Source organism: Chiloscyllium punctatum, chromosome 39, assembly GCF_047496795.1.
Source record: "Chiloscyllium punctatum isolate Juve2018m chromosome 39, sChiPun1.3, whole genome shotgun sequence".
Lineage (NCBI taxonomy): Eukaryota > Metazoa > Chordata > Chondrichthyes > Orectolobiformes > Hemiscylliidae > Chiloscyllium > Chiloscyllium punctatum.
In genome coordinates this window covers 40362086-40379900 of record NC_092777.1, presented here as the reverse complement: position 1 = coordinate 40379900, position 17815 = coordinate 40362086, and the positions used below count along the sequence as shown (strand labels likewise).

General features: G+C 41.8%; 1 protein-coding gene across 22 annotated transcripts in view; it reads right to left on the bottom strand.

Annotated features, from left to right (window-relative positions):
* Window positions 1–17815, bottom strand: part of rbfox3a (RNA binding fox-1 homolog 3a) — a 1527015-nt gene that overhangs the window by 250513 nt on the left and 1258687 nt on the right. The window lies entirely within an intron of this gene.

The window sequence follows — 17815 nt, the reverse complement described above, 5'->3', positions numbered from 1 at the left end:
GCCCACTGCTTCTACAATTTTGCCTCTGACAAGAATTTATTGTTGCAGTGTATTTGCTTCAATTATAAAACACAGTTACTACTTAGAAGAACATAGGAATGCAGAAGAGGCAAAATGAAAGGTCATAATTTCAATGGACAGCTGAGTCCTCTGGTTTTAAACAAGTGTACAATCTTCATCAGTAACTGTGCAACAATTTTCTTTGAACAAGTGGCCTTTCTGCCATTGTAATGACATGTGAAAATAATATAATGACCCATTTTGCCACAACTTACAGCACTTCTTCCCCATGCTGTGAACAGATGAGGAAAAATGACCAAATGGAATGAGAAAATCTAATGACAAATGTCAAACACAATCTGCTGCCGAATTTAATGACTATTGGGCAGAAGTGGTAATACGCAGACAATAATCATTTTGTGGGCCAATATTAATAAATGGTTTATTGATTAATTTATGGGTAAAATACCTTCCACAGTCACATTTATCATACTTTTTTTGAGGGATTATTTTTTCATCAAGGTGGGTGGAAATGGCACAGTATGCAACCTTTGGTAATCTTTATCAGCAATTTTGCTGAAGTAATACACAAGTCAACAGCAAAATAAAAACTCTCTTCTATGTTCCAGTGTACCTCAGCTCAAGCTGTGAACAACAAACTAGGTAGATTTTACATTTCCCACACTATCTATCCTTATTGTATCTCTCGGTGAGCCTTCCAATTTATGCTAATTAATAGTGAATTATGCATAGTCCGGAGCTGTAAACTTAAAAGCTGGAAACTAGATTTTGCTCTTCAGAGTCACTTTACTCAAGATGCTTTCAGCCTCAAGGGAGAGAAAATTGTCCCCGTATCATTCTTAGATAAAATTTAAATACTGATGCTCAGAGATAATCACCTCTTCTTACAACCTGAAGCATGCATAAAAGGTGGACTTGGGTCATACTTGGGTAGACATGCAATCTCCTAGAAAATTAGCTGATTTTGCCATTTCTGGTATTTTGCACATCTTTTCTGAACAACGTTGCTTTATGTTGGGTTACCCTGGCTGAAACAAGAAAGAAAAGAACTGCAGAGTCCTCTTTCATTGAGGCCAAAGCACTTTTCAATTTATTAAAACAAGCTTAATCAACTAGCTTGTCAACACTAAATTGTCAATAACAAGCAAAAATGCCCTTTATGACATCTCAGTTGGTCATGCATTGAGAATTCATTCAAGGTCAGGTTAGGATTAATCAAGTAAATGTTTTTTTACCTTCATTCTTGAATTTGAAAAATCAGATATGTGCGTAGATTTTAATATCAAATTTATGTCAACAGAAAGTTTGCGTCAGATTATTAGTTGGGTAGCGATGTCATTAATGTGTTGCTGGAAAAGCACAGCAGGTCAGGCAGCATCCAAGGAGCAGGAGAATCGACATTTCAGGCATGAGCCCTTCTTCAGGAATGTCAGTCCTGAAGAAGGGCTCATGCCCGAACGTCGATTCTCCTGCTCCTTGGATGCTGCCTGACCTGCTGCGCTTTTCCAGCAACACATTTTCAGCTCTGATCTCCAGCATCTGCAGTTCTCACTTTCTCCTAGAGATGTCATTAAACCAAACATTACTGAAAGGGTATGTTTGTATCATATTCTAAAAATCTGATGTGAGCAATTGGTGAATGATCTATGCTATAATATTCTTGGTCTCAATGCAGCACTAAAGAACATTTACGAAGTCTGCTGGGGTAAGGTTTCCATGAAAAAGTATTATCCTGTGGCTTCATCTTGCCATGAGATTGTAGGAGAATATCATGTGATACTGCATCACTTCCAGTGATAATAAATAATCTCATTAGCATATTGCACAGTCAAACATAACACCTTATACGACACCCCCTACCCCAAGTCTCTGACTTGGATTTCTATTTTTGACAGGAGATAACCTCTGTGATGGTTTTACTGGCTTACCTGAGTGTGTTTCAGCTACTTGGGAGGAGATTGGGAAGTTAAGTTCTCTGTGTAGTCACTGAGACTCTGCTGTGCAAAAAGAGAATTGGCGCATGACTGTGTTTAAGCAATCAGACAGTCATCTTGACTGCTTAATAAATGCATAATGACTTTGACTATGCAGCAAGTTGACTTGGTGCAGACACTATTGTGCATCTGCTCCTTTTCACTTTATTGGCTCAATCTGAATGAGGTAGTGTTGTGGATGTGGACTCTACCACTTGTTCATAAGGTGTGTTTAGTATCAAATTCAAACTAGCAGGGTGTCTCTGGTATGTTGTACGCTTTATTATATTTGTCATAATTTCACATCCTCTTTCTCCTTCACCTTCTCTCTCACCTTGTCCAAGTCATCAGGCTATACTCAGCATCAGTCATCAGTTTTATTTCCACCTATTAAGAGGTCACATAGAGCTGATCCATGTTGGAGTGGAGTTAACAATAGCTCAGAGATGCAAGTTGGATGCCAATATCCTTCAGGAATGCTTTCACTGTACTAACTATTTTTGCAGCTTTACTTTATATCTTTGACATCTTGTTGAGGTGGTAGTGTGTACCATATGGTGACCTGAACTCTTAAAAGTAATCATTAGCAAGTAATGTTGGAGATCACGGTTGGTGATCAGAAGGTCATGTGTTGTGAAGATTGCCTTCAGAGATATAATGACTATTACAGACAGGTGACCCGACTGTTGCTTGACGTCGATGTATTTGGACTTCAATGATGTCCATTTCAAGATATTCCCATAGCTGTGATGGAAAAGAAAATTGCACCAATAGTTCTCATCTCCTGACAATGAATACCGTAAACACTACAGTTTAATAGCATTTCTGCAAATGACTTTGAAAAGCCTAGCCATCAATCACTTGGTATGGTAAATGGAGTCTCTGGACTCTAGGAATGTCCAATCTCTTATCATGGATGAGTACAATATTTGCTATTGAGGTGTCCTGCCTGTTCATAGTACTATCAAAAAATGTAATTGTGTATATGTCTGCTGGCCATCGTCTGATACAGTACCCTTTGACCTGAGCACATTCTTCAACAGATTTCTGTGCATCACTGATTTAATTTAATTATTGAGCTGTTCCTGGTAGAGTTGTGATTATTATTAATGTAAAGGTTTACACCTCTTCAACAAAAAAGCTACATCTACTTGTTCAGGCCATGTCATAAGGATATGGGGGATCACATCTTCTGTAGTCTGCTGTTTTCTTAGAACATACTCTGCCTTTGCATCTAAGCTGACTGTCCTTACTCTGCATGGTTATACTTGGAGGCTAACTGCTTAGAATTTGTCAGTGCGCTAAAGGTTTCTGGTTTCCTTCAATCTTGAAATGAAGATCAAGAACATAAGAATTCAAAGAAGGAGGGGTGATCTTACAGAAACATACAAAATTCTGATGGGAATGGACAGGCTAGATACAGAAAGAATTTCCATGATATTGGGGAAGCCCAGAACTAAAGATTACAGTCTAAGAGTAAGGGATAAGCCACTCAGGACTGAAGTGAGGAAGACTTTCTTCCCTCAGAAAGTTGTGAACTTGTGGAATTCTCTACCACAGAAAGCTGTTAGGGCCAATTCATTAGATATATTTAAGAGGAAGCTGGATATAGCCCTTGTAGTCAATGGGATCAAGTGGTACGGAGAGGAAGGGGGAATGGGATACTGAAATTGCATGATCGGCCATGGTCATATTGAATGGTGGTACGAGCTCGAAGGGCTGAATGGCATACTCCTACGGCTATTTTCTGTGCTTCTACATATGTTTCCATAACCTGGAAACATTCTCCAAGCCCATGCAACAGTTGCTTCTTTATCTATCATTGTACATCTCTGTCCAGTCATGGACACAAATAGGGTGCATTATAATCTGGTCTACTTTTTCTATTCACCTGGATTGAAAAAGTACAGCTCCTAATCCTGTACAAGAGATATCTAAGGAATGTTAGCAAGTAGTTCTGGGTCACAGTGAGCTGAAATATCAAGTAATATCAGCTTCTCTTTGATTTTTTCCAAAGATTTCTGCTGTACTTACTATCAGTACAACAGTATCATCCTGTCACTGCAGTTAGTATCACAGCCCACTGACAATAGCCTTATTGGGCAGAAACTTTCCAACTTGGTTTACCAAACCCATGAATTTGGAAGATCAAACACATTCTGAGGAAGTGGAGACACCATGGTTGCTCTCTTGTTCTGAGAATTGACTCTGACTTTGGATACATCCACAAAATGCTCAAGGAACTTGACAGTTGGCTGTGAGAATGATACCTTGTTGTTGAAGGCAATTGCTGATTCCTGCAGGTCTTGTAGCACAGCTCGCACTCTAGTGTCATACTCTGTCTGGGTGGATCCATGGATCAGGGCGTCAGCGATGTGACATACAATAAATTTAGTCCTTTCAGGATACTTGACATTATCTTCTGGAAGATTTCTGGCGAATGTGATGCCAAAGGTTATTTTGTTAAAACAAAACCTTCCAACTGGGCAACAATGTATGTAAGCAACCTAAGACTGTTCCTGGAAAGTTAGTTGCCAAAAACGACTTGCATTTTGTTTTGTGAAGACTGAACTCTTTCCCAGTTGAATTAAGATAGCAATCACAGATAACATATGTTGAATAGTATGCTAAACTGTTCTTTTCAAATGCTTTTTCTTCTCAACCTCAGTTTATCTGCTTAGTTGAATTGCCTTTGTTAACGTTAAGCCATCCCTCAGCTGTAGGTGGTCAGACATTGCTTCATCTATGACTTTGACAAAAATTCTGTCCCTGATCAGTTCTTCTTTGAAGTTGCTATATTCACAGTTGACTATCAGTAGAGTGGCTGATAGAAGTATCACTACTTGTCCCTTGTTACTGGGTATGCTGAGTAAACTTAGCTCACTCAAAAATTGAACTTTTTTCAACAAGTAACCAACAAGTATGCCCATTACTTTCTCATAGATTGGTTTATCGTTGTCAAGCTTTTGCTTTTCCATTTCCAGAATCTGATCCATGCAGTCACCCATGGCATGCACGAGGGACATGATCTTCTCTTGTCTGCTGGGCATTGCAGTGAGTCCAGAGGCAGTGTGAAACCTGATAAATCATTGGCGGCAATTCTGTCTGCTTGATTACGGTTTGTGACTTACTCAAAGCTTTTCAGTAATGTAAGAAACTTTTCCTCAGTGTTCTTTCACTTGCTGCCATTGAATAATATTCTTGGATTGGTTCCATAAAAATCATTGAAACCAGGAACAAAGTAGACGATTTGGCTCTTCAAGCTTCTCCACTATTCAATATGATCATGGTTGATCATCGAGCTCAATGCCATGTTCCTCCTTTCTCCCTATACTCTTTGATGACATTAAAATCTAAAAAAAGTCTCTCTCGTTGCGTTGCTGAAGAATACTTACAGTACGAAAGCATTGATTTCATTTCAGAAATATATTACTGTCAGCTCATCCTGCCATGAGATGAGAGAACAAACTTTGCTCCCCTTAACTAAGGAAGAATATATCTTCCATAGAGGGAATGCAGTGAATGTTCACCAGGTTAATTCTTGGGGTGGTCAGACTGAGTTCTGAAGAGAGTTTTGAAGACAAGAAATGATCTCATTGAAATTTACAAGATTATTACTGGGCTGGAAAGTCTAGATGCAGAATGGATGGAGGAGCTTGAGGATGACGGACAGGGTCTCAGTATGATGAGCAAGGCATTCAGGACTGAAATCAAGAGGACATTTTGTCCTCAGAGGGTATTGAATCTTTGGAATTCCCTACATATGAGAATTTTAGTCAATAAGTATGTTCCTAATTGAGAAATATTGATTTCTACAAGCTATTGACATCTAGGGTTATGACAACAGCACAAAAAATTACAGTCAAGATCAATAATGATCTAGAATGGCAGAACTGCTTTGAGGGGCTGAACAGCCTACTCTTATATTTTTTTCCCTAAGATCACATGATATTCCATCACTTCCCGTGATGCTTTACACTGTGCTTTATTAGCCTATCACAAATCAGATTTAACCCTTTACACTACATGTGCAGCCATAGTTATTGGAAGTTTGCTGTCAGTTCATAACACAAATATCAATTTCCAGACCAGCTGTAATGGGGGATTTGGCCACACATGATTAGGAATTAAATGTTAAATATTTAATATTCCTCCCATTTTTCATCCATCAGCCTCCATATGGTTTCTTATCATTGTAAATTGTTCTAGCTCTTTGATCTTTATTTCACAATTCATCATGAATAACATCATGAATATTAATGACCCACAGGTGTTAATTTATAGGAATAAGGTGACTGAATTATTAGGTGTTAACAATAGATTAAAATGAATTCATATTCATTTTAACATAACTAACAACCACCTCATTCCCAGTATAATTCCAAATGATAAAAATTTCAGAATCTGCTTTAATTGAAGGATCAGGGTATTTGGAACCGAACAGATTAAGGTTTGACAAAGACCAAATTTAAAATTAATGTTACAGTTACTTCCTTTGTTGGAGTTGTAACTGGCTTGTGTTCAAAGCAACATGAAGTTCCAGTGGGAATCCTGGCCCCTGAACTTCTTTTTGCTGCATTGCAACATTTCTTTTGATATTCAGATACAATCTTGCTGAAAATGTAGTTTCAAAAGTACAAAGTCAGTGGTGCTATTCCAGCAACTTTATTGCAGGTTTAAAACAGTCCAGGGATTAATATTATTTTCCAAAGGCTATCTGCATGCAACGTGCCCTGTTTAATGATTGTCGCAGAGATAGTCCATTTTTGTGCAATAGCACAATATACTTGTACTGCATGACGTGCCTTTGGATGCATCATCCACTCATGGTTCAACTATTAGATGGAGACATCAAGCCAAAGTGGACTTTTTTTCACTGGAGTGCGGAAGGGAGACCAGACAGAAAGTCACCTGATGCTGCCCTTTCATAACGTTAGGGACCAGTGGGACTTGCCAGTTTACTTCTCAAATATTGAGAAATTTGAAAAGAGATACAAACATTTTTAAAAATACAATAAGGAGAGAAAAGTGATTTCACAGTTATAGTTAGGCCTAAGTCGTACATTGACCGAACATTTCTCAGATGACAACATACAATGATGTATATGTAAAGGTGAAAGTAAGGTGGCCACATAAGAGCTTATTAATAATTTTAGAATCAGGAAGTTGATTCAGAATAACTATAAGGCTGTTAGTACGGTGGCACACTGGTTAGCACTGCTGCCTCACAGCGCCAGAGACTCGGGTTCAATTCCTGCCTTGGGCAACTGTCTGTGTGGATTTTGCACATTCTCCCAGTGTCTGCGTGGGTTTCCTCCGGGTGCTCCGGTTTCCTCCCACAGTCCAAAAAAAAATGAGCAGGTTAGGTGAATTGGCCACGCTAAATTGCCCGTTGTGTTAGGTGAAGGGGTAAATATAGGGGAATGGGTCTGGGTGGGTTGCTCTTCGGAGGGTTGGGGTGGACTTGTTGGGTCAAAGGGCCTGTTTCCACACTGTCAGTAATCTAATCTAGTTGCAAATCTGGAAGGTGCTATTGATGATACATCACGTCCTGTCTATCTCACCATTCAAATGCACTAACTGGCAGCACGCTCTTGTAGTTACATGGTAGATACAAACTAAACTTTCCATAGAAAGTTAGGGCTTGTCTACTTCAGTCCAACTGTGTTAAGACTTAAGGTTGAAACCTATAGGGATGTATATTCAGCTTCCTATCTTAACCAAAAAAGCTGACCTTCAAAAAACCAGGTCACAGAAGCCAGAGTGGAAATCCAGCAAAATCAGCTTGCCACTTGATCTGAAGGGCTTCCATGTCACCCAGCACCAATCAGCATCTCAGGGCACAATCCATGGCACCAGCTGCATGAACCCCTTGTCCTAGGATATTGCCAATACCTCATGGCCATCATCACATATCTCTGATACACACAGGCAATTCATAGAACATAGAACAATATAGGCCCTTCGGCCCTCGATCTTTTATCCTACTCTGAGCTCAGACTAATCTATCTCCCATGTGCCTCTCCAAGAGTTGCTCAAACACCCTAATGTATCTGACTCTGCTACCAATGCCGGCAGTGTATTCCAAAATAGATGGGCAGGATGCTTGAAGAACACAACAAACCAGGCAGCAACAGGAGATGGAGAAGTTGACGTTTTGGGTATAACCCTTCTTCAGGACTGCTTTTTTTGTCTCTAACCAAGGCAGTGCATTCCACACACCCACCACTCTTCAGACTTGCCTTGCAGGACGCACCAGCAACTAGTGCTGAAAGGCTGCAACAGAGACACTTTCCATGCAGGGAGAGACACCCAAATCAAAGATCAAACCAGACCGCACCCTCGGGGTTGCTTGCTTTCTCTCCTCACACTCACTCACTGAGCAGCTACCTTCATGCTCAGAGTATTCCTGTCTTGCCTTGCCATGGCACATCATACCGTGCTGTTCCTGTTCATGCTTCAGCCAGAGCCAAAGACTTTAATTATTGTCAGGAGCGCTATCCAACTGCAGTCTGGGAAGTTGGCAGCGGTCAGTCCTGTAGGGACATCACTGCAGACAGAGGGATCAGGCATTTTCAGTTGGGGTGCTGCAAACACAGTGGTCTGTGGGATGCAAGTGGGGTCTGTAAGATCAGCAGGGAGGGTTCACTGCCAAGATGGGTGGAAGAAGGAGAGAAGCAATGGTATTTTCAACGATGTGAATAGGGAAGCGCATCAGAACCCATGGTAGACTATGGGTGTGGTGGCCTACTGTAGTGATCATGTCTGTGGCCCCCATAGGAAAGCACAGGAGATAAAGTGGGCTTCATTGAGGAATAATGTCAAGATTAAGGGGTCAGGGAGAATAGCAGCAGGTGACGTTCTATGTGGTGAGTCTCCACAGGAGGGCCTAGGTGGAACTTGTCTGTCTGGGTACTGTAAATTGGAAAGGGAGCTGGAGACTCTGGGGAAAATCTGGTGATGAAGCAAAGGCCAGAACTGACAGTGCCCAGCACAAGTTGCATTCCCTGCCATCGCTTTCCTTTTTCTAGATGTGAAATATCACCAGAAAACGGCTGAGGCAAAGCCCAGGTTGGGCAGAGTCATTGTCAAGATTAGAGTGGTGCTGGAAAAGCACAGCAGATCTGGCAGCATCCGAGAAGCAAGAAAATCGACATTTCAGGCAAAAGCCTTTAATCAGGAATGCCCTGAAGGGCTTTTGCGCAAAACGTCGATTTTCCTGCTCCTCGGATGCTACTTGACCTACTGTGCTTTTCCAGCACCACTCTAATTTTGACTCTGATCTCCAGCATCGGCAGTCCTCACTTTCACCCAGAGTCACTGTCAGTTTGATGAGCAAAAGCACATAATCCACATTTGCTGGATGCCAGGACACTGAACAAACAAGTACATGAAGCAGCCGTTTGCAAAGCCCAGCACTGTTTAATTTGCAACCACTTCATTGCCCTTTGCAAAGCATGCACAGTAAAGGTGCCCAAGGGTCATAGGCTGTTGAAAGCCAGGTCACTGGTGCTTGCAAGTCGAACAATAGCATCTCAATGACACTTAAGTTAGAAGCAATTAAAGGAGGCCAAAAGGAACCATTATTTGTGAAATTTCCAAGATGCTGCAAAGGATGAACACCATTCACTCATCATCTGCCATGTAAGTGTAAAGGTGGTCTACACAGAATGCTACTGAAGTTGTAAGATTTAAATGGTTCTGGGATGGGAAGTGGGAGCACAGCAGGTCTTTCTTTTTTATTGCCATGTGCTGCTCTCTCAGTGAGCACAACAGCGACACTGAGTTGCTGAGGAGCTGGATGAATGGAGACATGGCCGTTTGTTATTGAGGTCTCATTCCCAGCTGCTGCATGTCTCACTGAATGGAGTAGAGTGTGCAGTCCATACCTGCAGGGTACGCTAGCACTGATTCAGCTAAAACTTCACAACTTCTTTCCCTTCTCATGTTCCTTGCGTGGATCATTTTCACCCAGAGCCTTGTGCCCAGTCACTGGTGGGGTGTTGGTCGCTGTGACTGCCTTCCTAAGAGGCTGAAGGCAGACACAAGGGATTCAAGGGCCAGCTGTGAGCTCAGGAGCAGCAGCAGAGGATGAGGAGTTACCAGCTCAGAGAGAGGTTGCAGTCTCAGAGCCTGTCCGAACCCATGACGTTTGTATGGACTGGCACACTGGGATGGAACTCTGTTGGATCTGAGGGTTGCAGGACTGGGAGGCTATTCTCTCCTCGTGGCTGTGAAGGTTTCAAATATGTTAAACTTCGAAGCAATCGGCTTCACCAGCAACTGATGAGTAACCTGTGTGGGATCTCTCAGTCACTGTGGATGAGGTCATCTGTGCAAGGTCACAGACTTGTCCATTTCATTCTCCTATGACACACTCAGTTCCACAGCCTGGATTGTAGGATTCAGGAACATAACTAGCTTGTCCTAGATGCAGGGTACCATTTATTATGCATGCATGGCATTGAGAGGGTCCACTCTGTGGAATTCATCAACAGGAAGGTGTTCATTTGATTCATGTCCAGGTGATGTGTGATCACTGTTACCACTTTCTGTTCGTGTGTGCCCACTCTCCTGGCAAAGGTCATGACTCTTACATCCTGGAGCACTCTCTTGTATTGGTGTCTGTGAGAGTCCAGGAACTTTACGAGCTTGTTACTGGGGGCAAGGGATATCCATTGTGACCATGGCTGATGATAGCATTAAGCAAACCCCCCGATTGATGCAAAGCACAGACACAGTGCTGCCTGTGCACTGACCAGGGCATAGTGCTGTAGATAATAGGGCTGTTGAAAATATAGTTCCGCTGCTTGCACTGGGCTGGGAGGTGCCCTTTGGTATGGTCTGGACAGAGTGTGCCACATCATCACCTGGTGTGCTGTGATATGCACAACTACAGCAGGCAATGAGGTGTTGTCCAAGATGCTGAGGAACTGACAGAAAGGGAGCTTCTTCTGAGGAGGAGGACAAAGATTTGGAGAGGTGGAAGTTCTCCTTGTGCATGACAGAGCTCAGCTGCATCAGGCTCTACAAACCAGTCAGGACCTGACTGACGGCCGCTTCCAGTAGATGGGACCTGGCTGCAGCACACCATCAGGCACTGGAAAATAATCATTGGTAATGATGTCAGCATTTGGTTTGCATTGTGAGGGTGAGTCTCTGTTACTTTTACTTGTGTTCGCTTTTACTGTCTGTAAATAAAAGCTCATGTCTGACTGCCTGCTTACATAATGTTCAATGACAAGTTGTGGATCTACAATGGACAATGGAAACCACAGACTGATTGGGTGTTCGGATGGAATATAGCAATGGATGGGTAAACTGTGTGGCCCGGTGGTTAGACAGCAAGTCGGGTGTGGGAACAGGATTGTGAGGGAGTGTTGGCCATGCCAGCGATGTGCCCAAGCAGTGTGGCTTTGTGGCTACAATGCCATGACACTGCTGGTGAGGGGCAATGCTGGATTGCCAACACTTGTTCAGGGACACAGTACCCTCTCAAAAATGGTGCAGATGCAAGAAATGCCAGTGTTTTGGAGGCTATCCACTGAGTGCTGAGTTGCTCTGTGGTGGCACAGGGTAATATATTGCTGGAATTGGACATGACGGATGCCATAGGGAAAGTGTAGGTTGGTTTGGTAAAATATGTTGTGAAATCTTGTTAAGCCTCGCTAAAAAAATCCTTCAAAAAACATGATGCAATTCGCACTTAAATCAAACAAAAACAATTCAGCCCTTTGTTATTGCCAAACAAAGCTCTCTGACACTGAAGATGAATTACTACAATTACAAAGTTTCATTCCTTCAGATTTTAATTGTTGTTGGACAATTTTAAGAAAGACATAGTTTTTGGTTTTACTTTCTGTCTCTCTTTTTTAATCAATTCAGTTTTTCTTTCTTTCTCTTTGTTTTGCTTTCTGTACCAGATTTTACATTGATCTCGCTATTCGAATTTACTTGGTTCAACTCAAATTCTGCCCTGTTACCCTCACAAACCTCCAATCTGATTGTTTAAGGAGATACACAATTGCTTGACCTGCCACATAGATCCTGGGTGTCCTGTAGTGACACTGCACCATTTCCACCTGCCACTTATAGCAACTTGCAAAGAAAAATCAGACCAAGGCAAGTCTAACTAGCAGGAGGTGCTGATTCTTCATCAGCTACAGTAAGTTCCAGCCATGGGCTTATTATCAATGAGTAGTAAGTATTAATATAATTTTGCACCTATTGCATGACAGCATCACTGCTGAAGTAAAGATTTATATCCCTTCATTCTGAACAGTCATTCTATTTAGTTTATATCTTTGAACTTAAGGAACTTGTTCAAGCAGTTTTTGCAAATATTTTAAAATAATCATAAAATTGTTCACAAAGTATTATTTTAATGGATTGTTGAGACTTACACATCAAAAACTACTGCTTAAAAAAGACAAAATTGGTTTAAAAGCCCAGATTGCTTTTTTTTAATTTTACTCAATTTACAATATAAAACAAGGATAAAATCAGAGACTGTTTAAATTAAATGTCTTTAATTAATGAATGTCCCTAATTAATGAACAGTTTTAATGCATGACTTGTTTTAATCCTACAGCAGACTACAAGATCAGCAGAATTCACACTACATTTTCCCTTTGATAATTTGATGATTAAATCACACTTCCTGCAAATAGCACTGGAGGCTGATTAAACTTTATCTGGTAGCATATAATAGCAAGTTCCTTACCTTTACTTTTACATTCCACAATTGTAGATGAGCAAATTATTAGAATTTTTCACTTAAAGTTGAACATTGTAGATATGCTCCTATACCATATAGAATTACAAATTTTCACAACTGTCTGCATTCTGCAACAAAGTAATGAGTCTTAGGGCTGGCTTCTTGCAATGATTCTGTTGATCTTTAAAAACAACAATGGACCAGTTTGTGGAAGTTCCATTCCCATTACCAACAAATCCAAAATTTCCTTCTCCTGGGATAGAAGCTGGGGTATGTATTAAACTGGATGGAAACCCAAATTTAATATGGTTCTTTGAAATTGGTATTGAGTACATACAGACGCATAGTCACAAAGAGGTAAACATTCTTGAAGAATGGACAAAGTATATCCAAATCAGATGATCAGATTTTTTAAAAAATCCCCTACCCTTTAAATGTTTTTTTGAGATGCAGTTATCTCTGAGAAAAAAAATTGGAAGTATTTTTCCCCGAGTTTTGTGTTCATTGCCTGAATTCTTGCTCCTGAGGCAGGTAACCTGAGTTGGGCAATTTCCTAACTTGCTGCACCCACCCGGATAGTAAGGCCTTTGAATAGCACAAACCTTACAATGCATGGGCTGGGTTAGAATTGGGTTTACTAATTTCAGGCGTAAAATGAATGCAGAGGTAAATCCTGTTTAATTCATGTGGGCATTAATTTATATTAGCATAGTGCTTCAGTGGCTGCTTATAGGATGTTACATGTGGAACCTTTGTCCTTTGAATTAGCCTTTCATCTCCCCCAAATCAAGTACTGGCATCCAATTGTACCTTGCCCATTACCCTTAAAGCAGCACATTGTCATTGATAAACAGTGTGGTTCAGAGGGAACAGGCCAGGTGATGTGGTATAGGTAGAGTGCAAAGTAAGGGTTCTGCAAAGCAGGTTGAAGGCAAAGGCTAACACTAACATTTCTCAGAGATGTAGTGTGTGTATACAGCAGGTGGTACAAGATGAAGGGTACATTACCCTCATTCTTCACTTTGTTCTGGGCATGTCAGCATCACTGTCAAGGGCAGCATTCATTGTCCCTGAACTGAATTACTTGCTAGGCTGCTTCAGAGTACAGTTAAATATCAGCCAAGTTGAGGTTTTGGAGTTACATGTAGGCCAGACTCAGTAAGGACAGCCGATTTCCTTCCCTAACTGAAATTAGTGAACCAGATGGATTTTTAAAACAATACACAAGAGCTTCATGGTGAGCATTACTGCAATTTGCTTTCTTTTACAGATTTATCATCGTTACTTAAAACCAGCTTTATGTTACAAGTTAAAGAGTTGAATTTAAATTTGACCAGTTGCTGTGGTGAGATTTGAGTCCATATTCCCAGAACACTGGTCTGGGTATTTGGATTTCGAGTCAAGTGACATTATCACGATGCCACCAACTCCTCTGTGTATGAGAGAAGGTGTCATTATCTGACCCATCTGTAAACAGTTCCTCACGGAGGGGGAAGGGCATGGTGTTGCTCTAGTATGCATTATGTAAAGAGTCACCTCAGGATGCACAGTTCTTGCAGCAACAACAGCAGATGTTCAAACATCTGGCAGTGATCTCAGAGGCATTGTGAGCTAATGCACTTTGAGTGGAAGGAGCCTTGATGAGTTACAGCACTGCCTGTTATGTCACATAGAGTTGCTACTCTGCCCAGGTGGATAATGTGGAATGGAGATGAAGGTGTCATGAACACACGTCAAGCTTATGTCTGCACATCATCCATTATTGAAGTTCTGTTGGATCACACAATCATAATGTAGGGCCTGCATGCACCTTAACATGTACTGCCTACGTGTATACTGGGCAGTGTGGCCACAAAGTCTTCTCCAGCTATCGCCAGCCTCTGGCAGAAATTTGAGTCAAGAGTGTGGTACTGGAAAAGCACAGCAGGTCAGGCAGCATCCGAGGAGTAGGAGAATCGACGTTTCGGGCAAAAGGCCCACATCTCGAAAATTAACCTGTGGATCATGTGAAATCCATGGTTGAATATCCTTGATTCATCCATGGTGATGATACTTAATGTCAGTGTTTCCTGTTGGTAATCTTTCTTACTGGGCACAGCCATTTTCTCAAAAGTACATTGCACCAATGTCTGAGGGATATTCTGTGACTGCAGCTTACCAGAGATTGACTGATGGATTTGTTGTGAGATTGTAAAGCCTGGTTTGGTAAATCTTTTGTGCACTGGAATAATAGCACATCACTTGAAAATAGTCATGGTTACCACCAGCATGATTCCCTGAATGTTCCCTTTAGCATCCTCTTCCTTCATATCATCTATATTGAATTCAACTTGGTACTCTTCCATCTCTGATGACAAAACACTCTTGTTGGCTTCTACTACCTCAACAGGGAAGCCTCTTCGTGACATCATATTGGAGAGTATGCAGCAAATGATTACTACGTTCAAAAGCCTTGCAGCTAAGAACTAGAGAGCTCCTCTATGACAATCAAGCCATCTAAGCTGCATCTTAGAGAAACCCAGTGCCTGAAGGTGTTCCTCATCTGCACACGGCTGTAGTCCCATAGTGTTGATTTTTGGAGTTCTGTCTCCGGTTATCATAAGGGAGTCAGCAGCCACCTCCTGAAAGGTTACCCTTAGTGCCCCAAAAAACAAACACAGGCCTGTAGCGTTGTCTGGAACAGCTGAAACAGCAGGGGCTATCCCAGGACGAAAGTGCAACACAGCCTGGAAAACAGGCAGATGTACACATAAGGCTTTGTTGTGGTCACACAGTTGCACGTAGAAAGGTTTCCTTTTTACAAAATTTCGAACTTTTGAATTAGTGCTGTTACTGCCACATGCGCATGGTTGACTACTCTTCATACCTGTGGGAAGCCGACTGTGTCAGTAAAGGTCTTGGCTCTCTGACTCTGCAATGGCACATCTGGAGGAAAGTTGATATGATTCCGCCCCCCCCGCCCCAACAGAGAAAACGGTGCATCTATTGGAGTAGTACCAGTGGGCAGCTGTTTGCAAATGCCACAAGATCTGAAAGAAGCTGACTGCATATAAATTGAGTGACAATAACCTTTAGTGTCATTGAAGAGATGGAGCTTGTGGCACTAGAGTTTGCGCCATCAAAACACATACCAGTGCAACCTTCTTTTCATCAGACTTGTAGCCTTCACCGAGACTGGTCTTGTTGAGACTGGATCTTTGGAGATGGCAGGCCCTTATGTCAAGATAATGTCTCACTCTTTTCCCCCCAGTGAACCCAACAGTGTGCTCTGTCTCCCACCTGGCTGCCAGAGGCAAGGAATGTTTCAGGTGGATCCACAAACTCTCCCTTCCAATTTCCTCCTGCACTCCCTCCCATCCAACTCTGCACCTCCCTCCAACTTTGGCATCAGAAGCAAACCTCTCTCTCTGATGGTTAAATCTTTAATTCTCCAATTTTCTGTCCTAAGAAAAGACCCTTTCCCAGAGGCCTTCAGAAACTTGTCAGTAAATCTTTGGGTTCGGTCCAATTCCAGCTCTGAAAGAGCAGCATCTATTTGAAATTGGTGCCATGAAGAATATGAAGGACCATGGTTGGGTGGTGAGAGTTCGAGCATGGAGCAGTTTCTGAAACCACTAGGAGGAACTTCCAAAGAACTGAGGCAAGCCTTCAACCAGCTCCCACCTACCTCATCCACTTCCCTGGTTGCAGGCGCTTTGGTTCCAGGTTTAGTAAGTCTGACGTCTACCAACACCATTACCACTCCAACCCCATCCTCCTCAACCACCATCCCCTACCCATTTCCTCTGTCAGCCCTAACTTCCCAGTAGAAAATCAAGCCATCTGGGGCACTTTCACTGGGACAGATCTGGTGAGTCGGGTAATTCTCTGACATAAGCCCACCTCAGTAGCGAGTCCATCCCTTACACTCAGGATCAAAGAAATTCTAAACTGTACTTGCAATGGAAAAACAGAATAACTGAAGATCAGACTTTTTCAATGAAATGTTGGAGCCAGAGCAGTAAACTAAAATTCTCGCTTTTAATAAAAGTACATTTACGTAGAAACATGGAAAATAGGAACAGAAGTAGGCAATTTGGCCCCATGAACCCACTCCATCATTCATTGTGATCACACTAATTGTCCAATTCAGTCCTCTGTTCCTGCTTTCTCCCATATCCTTTGATCCCTTTAGCCGTAAGAACTATATTTAACTCCTTGTTTTGGACTCAACTGATTTCTGTAGCGGAGAATTCCACAGGCTCACCGCTCTCTGAGTAAAGAAATTTCTCTTCATCTCTGTCCTACCCTTAGACCAACCTCTAGTTCTGGACACCCCAGCTCTGGGGAATATCTTTCCATTGTTTACCGTGATTAGGGCTTCTATGAAATTCCCTCTTATTCTTCTAAAGTCCTGTGAATAAAGCCCTTAAACAATCCAGTTTCTCTTCATACATTGGTACTACCACACCAGGAATCAGTCTGGTAAATCTCTGTTGCACTTCCTCCATAGCCAGACCATCCTTCCCCACTTAAAGAGCCCAAAACTGCAGACTGTCCTCCTGGTAGGGTTTGATAAAGCCCTGTACAATTGCAGCAAGACATCCTGGCTCCTGTACTCAAATCCTCCTGGTGTGAAGGCCAACACACAATTTGCCTTCTTCACTGCCTACTGCACCCGCATGTGTACTTTAAGTGACTGGTGTACCAGCACTACCAGGGCTTTTTGCAGCTCCCCCCTTCCCAAACTATCACCATTCAGATAATAATCTGCCTTTCTGTTTTCTTTCTACCAAAGTGGATAGCTTCACATTTATCCCCATTGAATTTCATCTGCCATGCACCAACCCATTCACTCAACTTGTCCAAAACATAATGAAGCATCTCCGCACCCTCCTCATAGCTCACCCTCCCACACAGTATTGTGCCATCTGCAAGCCTGGAGAGATTATATATCATTGCCTCTTCAAAATCATTAATATATGCCATTTAATTGTTATACAGCATGCATTCAGTTGGGAATTGTGCACTTTTGTTTAGTGTCTCTCATTGTATGATGATGGTTGAGCATTATAGATTAGGAAACTATGCTTTATTTCAACTTCTGAGAGTGTTTATCAGAATT